This window comes from Triturus cristatus, chromosome 11 (genome assembly GCF_964204655.1).
Source record: "Triturus cristatus chromosome 11, aTriCri1.1, whole genome shotgun sequence".
NCBI classification, from domain to species: Eukaryota; Metazoa; Chordata; class Amphibia; order Caudata; family Salamandridae; genus Triturus; species Triturus cristatus.
The window spans coordinates 1,129,248,304-1,129,260,797 of record NC_140594.1 but is presented as its reverse complement, the minus strand read 5'-3'; the positions used below and the strand labels follow the sequence as shown (position 1 = coordinate 1,129,260,797).

The 12,494-nt window shown below is 41.6% G+C and overlaps 1 protein-coding gene across 4 annotated transcripts in view; it reads right to left on the bottom strand.

Annotated features, from left to right (window-relative positions):
• The window catches only part of NMUR1 (neuromedin U receptor 1), a 330,624-nt gene that overhangs the window by 186,108 nt on the left and 132,022 nt on the right, over nt 1-12,494 (bottom strand). For all 4 annotated transcript variants that reach the window (XM_085635726.1, XM_085635729.1, XM_085635727.1 and 1 more), the window contains exon 2: nt 4,247-4,336. The gene's annotated coding sequence lies outside the window, so the exon portion shown is untranslated. The remainder of the gene's footprint in view (nt 1-4,246; nt 4,337-12,494) is intronic.

The window sequence follows — 12,494 nt, the reverse complement described above, 5'->3', positions numbered from 1 at the left end:
TGCTCCCCTGCTATGCTGGCCTGCTGCCTTCTTTCCTGGGGCTGAAGAACTGGACCTGCAACTTTATCTTTAACCCAGGACCCCAAAGTGACTCCAAGGGGTGGTCTGCTGGCCTCCTGATCTGAGCCCTACCAACATAAAAATCTCCCCAACCAGCTCCTGGACTGATCTGCAGCCAGTTCCTGACCCCCAAGTGGTGCCGCTCATGTCATGGACCCTTGGTGTGGCTCACCGGCTCTTAAATCAAGCTTTTGGGCTCTTTGCAGCCACGAACGGGCCCGTTCATACTGAGACTGCACTACTCACATCAAAATCCAGTGCGAGCCTCCACCAGCCTGTCTCTTTGCCCAGTAGCATTGACAGCCCACAGTGGACCGCCAATGTGAAGCACCAGGTCGCCTATCCACGATGTCCAGCCTGCTTTTCGTGCCATGCCGGCAACCACCCACGGCACCCTCCTTGCTCTCCGCAATCTTCTGCAACATGAACTGGACTCTTGTCACAAAACGTGGGAAGGTAAACCTTCAGTGGTGCTGATCTGGGATTGTATCTGACTTGCTCTCCATTGCGGTCAGCTTGAACCTTTGACTTTGATCTGATCCGGCACGACCAGATAGCTGCGGTTGGAGTTTTCTGCTTTTAGGTGCTATTTTGCACTTTATTCTTCAAAACTCATCACTACGGTTCTACTGATTGGATTTTTGTCATTTTGGTCTTGTTTTATTTATTAAAATTTGCTCTAATTTTCTAACCTGGTGTGGGATATTTTTACTGTGGTGTTTTTACTGTTTTACTGTTTGAGTGTTGCACAAATACTTTGCACATAAACCTGAATGCTCTGTGCCAAGCTACCAGGGGGTTGAGAACAGTTTCATTTGGGGTTTATTTGTGCCCTATCCTGACAAGGACTGTGGTTGTTGCTTGACCAGGGCTCACACTCCAATCAACCAACAACCCAATTTCCTACCGCAGTCATTGGTGCAGGTGGTGGGAGACGACAGAGTGCATTGCTCCCTTTCAATCTCAAGTACAATGCTAGTGTTCATTGACAACTAGCCTTTGACTTTGTCGAATCTGTATCCCATCTCATACCGATATTCATCGGTGTAAAAGGATTTTGGCAATTCTTTTTCTTATTGCTTGCCAAATTCAGCAGCAATAATTCAGTAGAGATTTCCACAATTAACATATTTTACTAAGATAGCCACAATATTTTGGACTTAAGGAATTTAAATATGTACATAATAAATTAGATAATAGACAGGAACATCATGAAACATTCTTGGGGGAGCTCATGGAGAAATGAAAGTTCTAGGAAGATCTCAGAACTTAAAAATCTGTACAGAAGGTCAAAGGGTGGATGAAGCGAACAGATGAACAAAATTCTAAGAGCATCTCAAAATCTTCACTAGGGTGAAGATGGACAAGGGAATTCATGGAGACATAGCAAGTTCTAGGTTAAACTCCAGAATGTAAACATATACTCTGGGAAGTAGGAGGAAGGGGAAAGTCGCTGACAATGTTTTAAGAGGATTTCACGTACTTAGACTTGCGCACAGAGAGAGAAGAAGAACAGGACAATCATGGCTAGATGAAAAGGTCCAGGAGCATCAGAAGAACCTCAATAAAATTGTTCTGGGATGGAGGATGAATGTTGGTTTCAAGAAGGCATTCAATGTTCTGGGCAGAGATCAAGGCTTAAAATGTGAACATGGTGGAAGATATTCAAAGTTCTAGGATGAGCTCAAGAACCCAAGGGTATGCCTATTGGGGCTGAGGATGGAGAAGGAACATCTTTTTGAAGTTCTAGGAGGAGCTCAGAAATGTGAACATACGTCTACTGGGGCGTGGCTGGTGGAGGGAACACATGCAGACATTCAAATTTGTGGGCTGAGGTCAAGTTAAACATGTACACACTGGGGAAGGGAATTGGTGGATTCATCTGTACTAATTGCTTTATAAGAAACAAACAACTTTGAGATTGCATCATCTGAGAATCCAAAACACTGAAAAAGTTGCTTCAAGAATTAGCATTCACGAGAATGTCCTATTATGGTGAAAATGAGAAAAACACCAGGGTCAGTATCAAATCATGGTCCAACAGATGATAAAAGTTTTTAAAAATATACACAATAACGTGGAACAATTTGGAACTGGAAGACTGTGCGGCGTAGCTATCAATAGTGTGGCAGGGGCCGTGCTATGTTGGAACTGAGCGTAAGGGGACAACTGTGCCCCCAATATATACGTTTATCTCTTTCCAAACTGAGGAAGGTGGTCCATTTCTCTTGACTGCATTAGAGCCCATGGCTCCCTTGTCACACTACTATGACTAAGTATGCTTTTTAAAAGGGAAAAAATAAAAATCAAGAGAAATTAAGGGGCATATTATCAAGACAGGTGATAAAATTATTGTCGCTTTAGCTGCAGAAAACTGCCGCTAAAACGGCGATAATGGGCTTGATAATATGCTCTATGGAATTCCAATTGAAGCCCATGTTAGACGTCCTTCACATCTAACATGGGCTTCAATTGGAATTCCATAGAGCATATTATCAAGCCCATTATCGCCGTTTTAGCGGCAATTTTCAGCCGCTAAAGCGCCGATAATTTTATCGCCTGTCTTGATAATATGCCCCTAAATGCTTTAGGTTCATAGCACTGCATGTGCTATTTGTACTATGATCCTAATAAAGAGATGGAGAACGGATGGCTTAAAACTGTAAAAGAAATTCTATCGAGAAAGTAGGAAGGAGGTAATGATGCATGGCAGGATGGGAGGGTGGAAACAGCGACAGAAAAATCCATCCGGGTACGAGTAGAAAACTGCAATTTTTACAAATCATACGACAGGGGTTAAAAACAGATGAAAAGATGGGAAGGAATCTGAAAAAAATAAAGCAGTACGGGTGGGCAGGTGGGCAAAAGAAGTCAAAATTCACCTCCCATGGAGGAGGGCGAAGAAAGAGAAGGGGAAAAGGGGATGGGGATTAGGGATTAAAAAGCTAGGGTGACAAAACTAAAATGAGAGAGAGGCAGTTTGGGGGCTCCCAATAAATCGGACATTAGCGCATCAATGGAGGGGGGCTGGGAAAAAAAGAAAAAGAAGGATTTATGCTATGCTTTCATATGAACTAATTTGTAGAATGAAATTCACAGATTTGACATCTAGTATTTAATGAATGAGTTTTATCTTGCAACAAACAACAAGCTCAGAGCTGCATTCCAGTCCTTCATTTTTCACTTAGTGTGCCACTCTTGACAGAGACCAGCCATGAGCAAATCGGTCTTAGGGCGGTGTGGGAGTAGGCCGCCATGCCAGTGCCCCGCTTCCACACCGCCAAAGCCGTACTGACACCGCCTGCAAGATTGCGTGTTTCACTGTGTCTGGTGGGCGGTGCTTTGGCGGTCACACAGCAGTGCCCATTAGAAAGCCACTGCAATGGGAGCGCCAAAGATCTTTCCTACAGGTCATAGACTGTGTAGTCCATGCTGCAGGAAAGGGGGTGAATGCACATAGGGGGGCACAACATGTGCCCCCCTGCAGGCACCCCATGGCCCTGAGAAAACAGGGGGCTCTGTAGGGACTCCTTTGTTTCTTCACCGCCACTGTTTTCATGGCGGCCACTCCGCCATGAAACCTGTGGCGTGAGGAAACTCCTAATATGCTCGGCAGTGCCGCAGCGGAACCGCCAGCATCTTAGGGCCTCTCACCGCCACTGGCACGGTATCCATGATCCCCAGTGGTTGCGGCAGGTCCTGTGGCAGTCCCGCCATCATAATTGTAATACGTTCATGGACTGCCACCACGGTTTCGGGGGTCCGATGGACCGCCAAACTCGTAATCAGCCCCTAATTCATGCACCTATAGGAACAAAACAACCCAACTAACTTTACTGCAGGAGAAGATAGAACAGACCATGCAAAGATCTAAAGAAAAGGAACACAGTGCAAGTGGGTGTATTCTTAAATAGACAGTAGCAGACCTAAAGCTCATAATGTGAGACTAGAAAGAGAAAAGCTGATCATGGGTGACATGAAAAGTTTAACAAAGAAAGAGTGAGCAACATTTCAGAAAAATTGTTCAATGCTGAAAAATAAAACACGAAAAAGCATCTGAAATAAATCCTATGAGACATTAGCAGAACGGAAGCAAAAATAACAACAAAGTCTCAGGCCACAAAGATAAGACAGGAAAATGTGCAGAGTAAATGGATCTAAGTCCCATAGTTTGTGTTTCTGTTACCTTTCAAATTAGAACTCCAACAAATGTTCTTGCTCCAAACTCTCCCATGATTCCTTGCTCGTCTTCAGAGGGACACACAGTTCCTTATCGCTGTTGAAAAATAAAAAGTGTTTTTTAGCAACTGGAAATGAAATGTACTGAAAATGTATTGATTTTGCCATTTTATATATCTTACGTGATTGATCCATTAAAAAAGGTACTCTCATGTTTTCCCCAAAGATTTAAAATCAAACTAAACTCTCGTAAAATCGTGAATATTCAAACATGATAATTATAACCTGTTTAAGAGCCACAAACTGAAAAACCACAAGGAGTGTCTCTTACCAATATTTTCATTTCATCATCGCTGTAACTCTGAATAAGTAGCAACTTTCTAAAAGTATGACTTGTCTAAACCATCTTCATTGTTCTTTTAACATGGGATCAAAGGTGCTGTGGGATTGTGTTCACTGAATTGATTAACCAATGAGAACCACCAAAACATTAGGAAAAGTTTTGATTTTATGAAATACACAAAGGGTTAATGTCCCACAATTTGTCTTTGCTTCATTAAAAATAGCATTATCTCTTGCTTCTGAGAGTTACTGGGGACACTAATACCTTCCACCCAAGTCCAGGAATGAGTCACAGGGCATTTAATGACCAATAAAACCCTCAACAGAAGGTCAATAGAGTTATTAGAACATTGCACCCGTTGCTGACAGAATGATCCGAAAGAGATTTGGAGAAACCAAAATAGAGGTGATGCAGTGTTGGCTTAGAGAGGCTATGCAGTGACTTGCCTTCTGACGCAACAGACTCATGTGATAATCGCAAAGCGGAACGACTAAGCATATCAATATTGAGAGTTTAGAAGACAAATGGCCTGATTTATATGATGGCGGAAAGAGGAGGACTCAGTCACAAAGTTACAGAATATCCTTTCCGCCAACATAATGCTCGGCCCGCCAAATTTAAATGTAGGCGGACCTTTGGTGTAATGATGGCTGAGACTACCCCATTTCCGCATTGGTTACATCCCTCCAATGACCCGATGGAGCTAGAGCCATCGGAGGTTGGCCCATACGTCCGCCAACCTAATTTAGCCAGCCGGATGTACAGGTCAGTTTTGACTGCCCGTCACCCCCAGGAAAGCTCTGGCGGTAAGGGACAGTGAAAATATCACCATTCCCACCACACCAAGGGCGATAAATTCCAGATCGAGGGGTATTGTTTTTTTTATTGATGGTGTTTCCTCTCAATGCTTGAAATATCTGCCAGTCTGGCAGACATATAAAAATGTGGTTTTTGTGACCTCCACCAGGGTGACGTAGTAATTCACTCCATCGCTCTCGCGGTGGATGGTCTGGCTTCCAAATTCTAAATCGGACCAAAAATGACCAACGTTTGTTCAGTCAATCCCTAATAAACGTAAGCAAGGGTTTCTGTGGAAGTGAGAAAGGCAGGGGTCCTTTTCACACACTGGTGGTCCTTTTTCCAAGGAGCTTGACCCTGTCTGGGATGGAGACAGGTGTGCCTAGGAGCAGCAGGAGTTTTACCAGAGGGCTGATGGCTGTAGCCTTCAGCTATACTTCAATGTTCAGGAAGGCACCTGGAATGTGCAGATAAGATAGTCCACTTTACCAGTGCACCCACTGCAGAGTGTATACCAAAGTTCGGTTTTCAATCCACGCATGCGCTCTTATCCTCTCTTTATTTCAAAAGTGACAGAGTACTATTGAGAAAGATATTAAAAACACTTTATATTGATATTAGAACCTAGAGATAATTCAGTGTGCACACTTATATACGTACAAAAGCTAATATTCAGTGAGATAGATAATTAAGCATGGATCCTGTATCAATATAGAAGTCATTTTTGACCATTTAGCAGGTAAACCACATTGGTACAGAAGTTATCATTGACGATTCATCATGTGTACAATATCAGTGGAGAAGTCATTATGGACGGCTCACCCTTGTATCCCATGACTGTTATAGAAGTCACTATAAATTGCTAATCAAACACATTATCTGTGACTAGAGATGATTCAGCATATATATTATATCAATATAGAAGTCATTATTGGCCATACACCAGGTGCACTAGATATGTGGAGACATCATTGACGATTCAGCATTTATACTATATTGTATAGAAGTCATTATTGACAATTCAGATCTTATAATATATAGGTATAGAAGTTATTATTTATTAAGGTAGATCATCAAAACACCTGTTAACAGTGAATAGAGATGATTCAACAGGTACCCTATATCTGCGGAGAAGTCATTGATGATTCAGCATTTATACTATATTGTATAGACGTCATTATTGATGATCAAGTATGTATACTCTGTTGGTATGGAAGTAATTATGTTCTCATTGATAATCAAAGCACCAATTATCAGGGACTTGAGACGGTTCAGCATTTATACTGTATGGGCCTAGAAGTCATTAGGGATGACTATTAACAATGCAGCCTGTATACTATATCATATCGACGCTATTATTGAGAATTCAGATCCTACACTATATAGGCATAGAAGTAAATATTTATTGAGATAGAACATCCAAACGCCTTTTATCAAAAACTAGGGACGATTCAGCATGTTCCTATATTGGTGGATAAGTCATTATTTATTGAGATGACTAATAAAAACATCCCCGTCTATAGACAATTCAGCATGTTTACTATTTCGGTATAGTAGTAATTATATATTGAAATAGATATTCAAAACACCTGTTAATGCTGACTAGAGACAATTCAGAATGAATACTATATAGGTATAGAAGTCCATTTTTAATAAGAGATATAATCAAAATACCTTTTCTTAGCACCTAGACATGATGCAGTGTGTGTACTATGTAGGTAAAGAAGTCATTATTTATTCAGCATGGATACTGTATGGAAATGGAAATGAAAAAGTATTTGTAGAGTACACTACGCCGAAGGCATCAAAGTGCTAACATCAGAAGGGAAAGCATTCGCTGAGACCAGAGAGATGCAATCATGAAAGGGGAAAAAGCCAGGTTTTCAATTGCTTGCGGAAACCCCCAAAGGAGTCCAACCTTGCGACGTGAGCTGGCATAGCATGCCACAATGTCGCTGCTGGGACCGAAAAGAAACGCCCCCACCTGGCTTGGCGGATTCTGGGTATGGACAATTTCCTAAGGGATGATGATCTAAGCCTCTTTTAGGTATATACCAATGAAATGCTGTTATCAGAGGTGCTGGCCCTTGATGATGGAGAGCCAAGTAGACCATGCAGGGCGCTTTATGTCACTCACTTCCTGACTGGCAGCCAATGGAGGGAGCGAATGCCTTCCCTCACTGAGAGGTGTTTAGGTACATTCAGTACTAGGTGGGCTGCTGCATTCTGAATGACCTGCAGTCTCTTCAGCGGGGACTTATTGATGGTTAGATACAAAGCGCTGCAATAGTCTAGGCGCGATGTCACTGAGGAGATGACCGCTGCCACTCTGATTTCAGCAGGGATAACCGGAAAGATAGCTTTCAGGGTTTTGATAATAAAAAACACAGGAGCCCACGGTCCTGCTGACCAGAGTTTTGCAGATTCAATTCCATTTCCAAGCTTTATTTCGATCATTGCAGACCATAAAAGCAAAAGATAAAAAGATACATCACATAATTTTCAAAAACATCACAGAATATAGCCAACAGCAAATAGTTGTACAACCTTGATGACAATTAAAAATATTATTCAAATTTAAAAAGCATTTAAAACAATGAGTTCATAATTTAATAGAATCAAAGCAGTAGATAATGGAAGGGGTGTATTTAGTCTGCACTAGAGAGAGTTAAAAACTTGCGACGCCTGAACCACATGGAATTAAGGAAACGGGACACGGCAAAAACAATCGGGGGGTGCGTTCCAGTTCGCATAACTCTGAAAGCCTCCTGTATCTGTCTGAATCCCATGTTCCTGCATATTGGTAGGAGCCAGTACCTTCTAGGTGCAATATAGCCAGGACAGAAGATATTTTGCAGATTCAGCTGGTGTGGGTAATGAACCACACGTCTCTGGCCACCAGAGTTTTGACCACACCAAATTCTGTGCCCCAAAGACTAAGATCTCCGTTTTTTTGGCAATCAATTTCAAGCAGTTATGTTTCATCCAGATGCTAATGTCATTAATGCAACGTTTGAACTTATCTGCCACCATCGGCAGATCTTCTGATATGGAAAGGATGACTTGGGTGTCATTTGTGTAAGATAGCTCCTGAAAGCTGAACAACGACACCAATTCAGCAAAGGGGGTGACTTACAGGTTGAACAAAGTAGGGCTTCAGGAGGACCCCTCCGGAACCCTGCAAGGGAGCTGGAGTGACCCCACTCTGAAATTACCACAGCTAACTATTTGGATCCTGTCTGTCAGGAGGGAACCCAGGAGGTCCAGAGCGGTGTCCCTCAGCCCCATTTGATGCAGCCTTTGGTTCAACTGGAAAGGTGAGATCATGTCAAATGCCCCTGACAGATCCAACATTACCAAGATAGCATCACCTACTTGATCTGCTTGGCAGGACTGGAATCTGCAGTGGCAACCAGTACTGACTCGATGCTGTGACCACTTCAGAACCTGTTCTAAGAAGGGTCCAGGAGGTCATGAGCAGTAATAAACTCCACCAGTTTCTGGTTGATATATTTTTCAAACATTTTTCCTGGTGCAGGTAGAAGGGAGATCGGGCGAAGGTTTTCAAGGTCTCTATTAGGTTTCTTTTGGAGGGAAATAACCATTGCCTTCTTCCAATGGTGGGGATACACTCTCTTTATAAGTATTTGATTGAAAACATTCACCAGGAAGGTTACAATCTGATTCAGGGTAAGTTGTAAAACTATGGGCAGACAGGTGTCATCTGTAGGCGTGGGCGGTAAACTCCGATCCGTACGCGGAGTTTGCAGAGTTTTCTGCACTCCGCTGAGCTCGCGGAGTGCAGAAAACTCTGCTCCGCGTAGTGCAGCAGAGGTTTTCCCTCGCTCGCGAATGGTAAGTTGGTGAGCGCGAACTAACGCTGGGGTAGAATTTCTACCCGAGCGGCAGGAAGATCAGCATGAACGGCAGTTCGCACTGCACTCCGCCACTTGCGAAACTCCGTCGAGTTTTTTTGTCACTTCGCGGAGTTCCGCGTAGCGAAACTCTGTGAACTTCGTCCAGGCCTGGTCATCAGGTGAACCTGATTTTATGTTTATGAGCAAATTTTCCACTTGAAAGTGGGAGAAGGGAGGGAAAGCAGACATAGCTGCGGAGGAGTGCCGATCAGCAAAGGCCTCTACCATGAACGAGGGGAGAAGCCTATCCACTGTGACATTGAATTCAGAATAGATCTTTAAGATCGTCTGTTGAAAGTAGACTGCAACATTATTGCAGAAACTTTGTGAGCTCTCCATAGAGTGCTAGATCGGAGGAGTAGAGAACTCTTTAACCACCTTAAAAGGTTCATTAGGGACAGTGCTGGCAGACCTTCTTTTGTTTACTTAGTAAGAGTATTTAGCAGCCATAATAGTGCATTCATACAAGCGTATCAGTTCTTTATGTTTTCCTTTCTTCTCTGGAGTAAACTTAGCCCTCCATTTTCGCTATTGCCTTCTACACTGCGATCTGAGATCCTTCAGTTCGCTCGAGAACCATGATGCGGACGCTTTGGCTCTAGTGCAAATCGTAGTTTTAATCGGGACAACCTGATCGATTGCGGCCTTCACCCAGTCATTAAAATCATCCGTGCTACGATCAATCATTAATCGCTGGGCCTCTCTAAGTGCTGAGTCCATCTCTTTAGAAGAGATTAACTCCAACTCATATAAGATATTGGTTTAAACTGCCGCTGTCCTGCCCCTTTATGCAGAGTAATTTTGAAAGTCACAGCTCGATGATCAACCCAACTTAACGGGAAACAATCTCCCACAGCCAGGACAGAGCGGTTTGTGAAAATCCCATCCAACTTATGGCCAGCAGTGTGGGTAGAAGATTTGACCACCTGAGGGAACCCGAAGCCCATCATAAGTGCAAGAAAGGTGATTGAATCATTACATCCCTTGTCTTCCAAGTGGAAGTTAAAATCACCCAGTATAGTAATGTTCAGATTAGCAATGTAGGGTTCCAAAACTTGGCCCCATGCCTCAAGAAACTGAGTATGAGAGCCACAGGCAGTATATTAAAGCTGAAATAGAGTGTCTTTACTATAGATTTTAAATCTAAACCACACCTCCTCACTGGTGGTTTGTGAACCCAGGCTGATGGGCTACAAAATACAGTTCATTAAACTTTTGGCTATAATGGCCAACCCCCCAACTTCTATGACGGGACCGGTCAAGCCTGGCAGTAAAATAGCTGGGGGGCAGCTGCCACTAGCTCCAGACCAGAGTCCCCCTAGGCCATGTTTCTGTAATAAACAGACAATCTATGTCCAGAGTTTGAATCAACTCACAGACTTCCCCACTATGTTTCACCACTGAGCGAGCATTAACCAGGGCACATGAAATCTCCTGGGTGTGAGCTCCTCTTTCCCTGACCTTTATCTCTTCTTTACTAGTAGATATGGGCACTCCCTGATCAGTAGTTGGCACTGTATGCCAGTTACTGTATACACATTGGTGTGTAAATGTATTCTCTAGGTTGAGGATGCCACAATCCTCCCTCTCATCTTTAGGATGTCACTCCAATAATTTAGACCAGGAGCATTGAATTTGCTTGCTTTCATTGAAGAAATTTCCCAAGCAGGGAGTGTTCCTGGACTCTGGCGCCAACCAGGCGTGGACGGGAGCAGGCGGGCTTGCCTTTGGCACACCAGTGGTACATCCGCGCATCGACTTGCTTTTTTAGGGCAGTGGGGCACATAGCAGAGTCAGCGCTAGATTGCTGACCTGCTCCTCTGCATGGATGAGTTCAAATTGCCATGAAGGAGAGGAAAGATAATGCGATCTCCCAACGATCCCGCAGGAGAATGAATTGCAAAGGAGGAAGCACAAGCTCCAACAGGCTCTTATAAAATGCAAGTGAATGCAAAACAGGCTTTGTATTCAAAATGAGTGCAAAACTAGATTTTTATTAAAAATAGCAAAAAATACGATCACACACACTAAAAATTAATAAAAAGCCACTGAATATAGGTTTTAAAAATGAGGAGAACAGTAATATAGCAGCGAGAACAATGCAATTAACGAGTGAGAGTGGCGTTCGGACAAAGCAGGAGCTTCTTACCCTTCTATATCATTACAGAAGTCATTATAAACGATTCGTCATGTATACAATATTTTATATTTGTATAGAAACCATTATTGGCCACACAACATGGGCACTGTATGAATTATTTATTGAAATAGATCATCAAACACCTGTCATCAGCAACTAGATACAATTCAGAATGTAGAGCATATAGATATAGAAGTCATTATTTATTGAGATGCGATTGTATTCCCGAATATCAACCCTGAAAATATCGATCGACCAAACTTTTAAGGTCAAAATATTGGCAAGCAAACTATTTCAAACCCTAAGTTCATAATACAAATAACAAAAATATTGATATGACAATATCGTTCCACAAAAATCCTACAGTTAAAAAAATCTTATGCAAAAATAACAATTACTAAAATTTTGAGTTTTAAAATTAACATCAGAATTAACATTTACAGAAAAAAGATATTGAAAACTAAAATACAGTGTGCAAAATATTGTTAATATAATTTGAAAATATTACATCTTTTAAATTACAATTAATGTAACATTTTAAAAAAGTTGTAACACTCTTTACACCTTATTTACTTATATAATTAAAATGAATTTATTTAGTAATAATTTTTAAGAAACATGTATTTTAAATTGCAAATAATCAAAAAATAATATAACCTTTTTTACATTGCACATCATATATCAATTAGCAAATGCAAATCATTTTGATAAACATCTATTTATCTCAAAATACAAATATTAAAAATATCTTCAAAAATACATTTTATGAAATAATTTCTTAGAAATGTATGAAAATCTAAAATAATGTTTAAAATACATTTACATTTTTATTAAGTCAACATATATTTGAGTGGTGTAAGAGTTACTCTTCAAACTCCATATAAATAAATAGATTGGTGAAAGTTTATCCATTTGGAAAAATGCACAGAGGCAGTGAGGTTAAACTTACTATTTTAACTGAAGTCAAATTAATACTGGGGAAATTACATACATTTTTTGGGTGCAGGGGGTGAAATTTATATTATCCTCCAAACTAAGCAACATTGGGGCAAGTGGT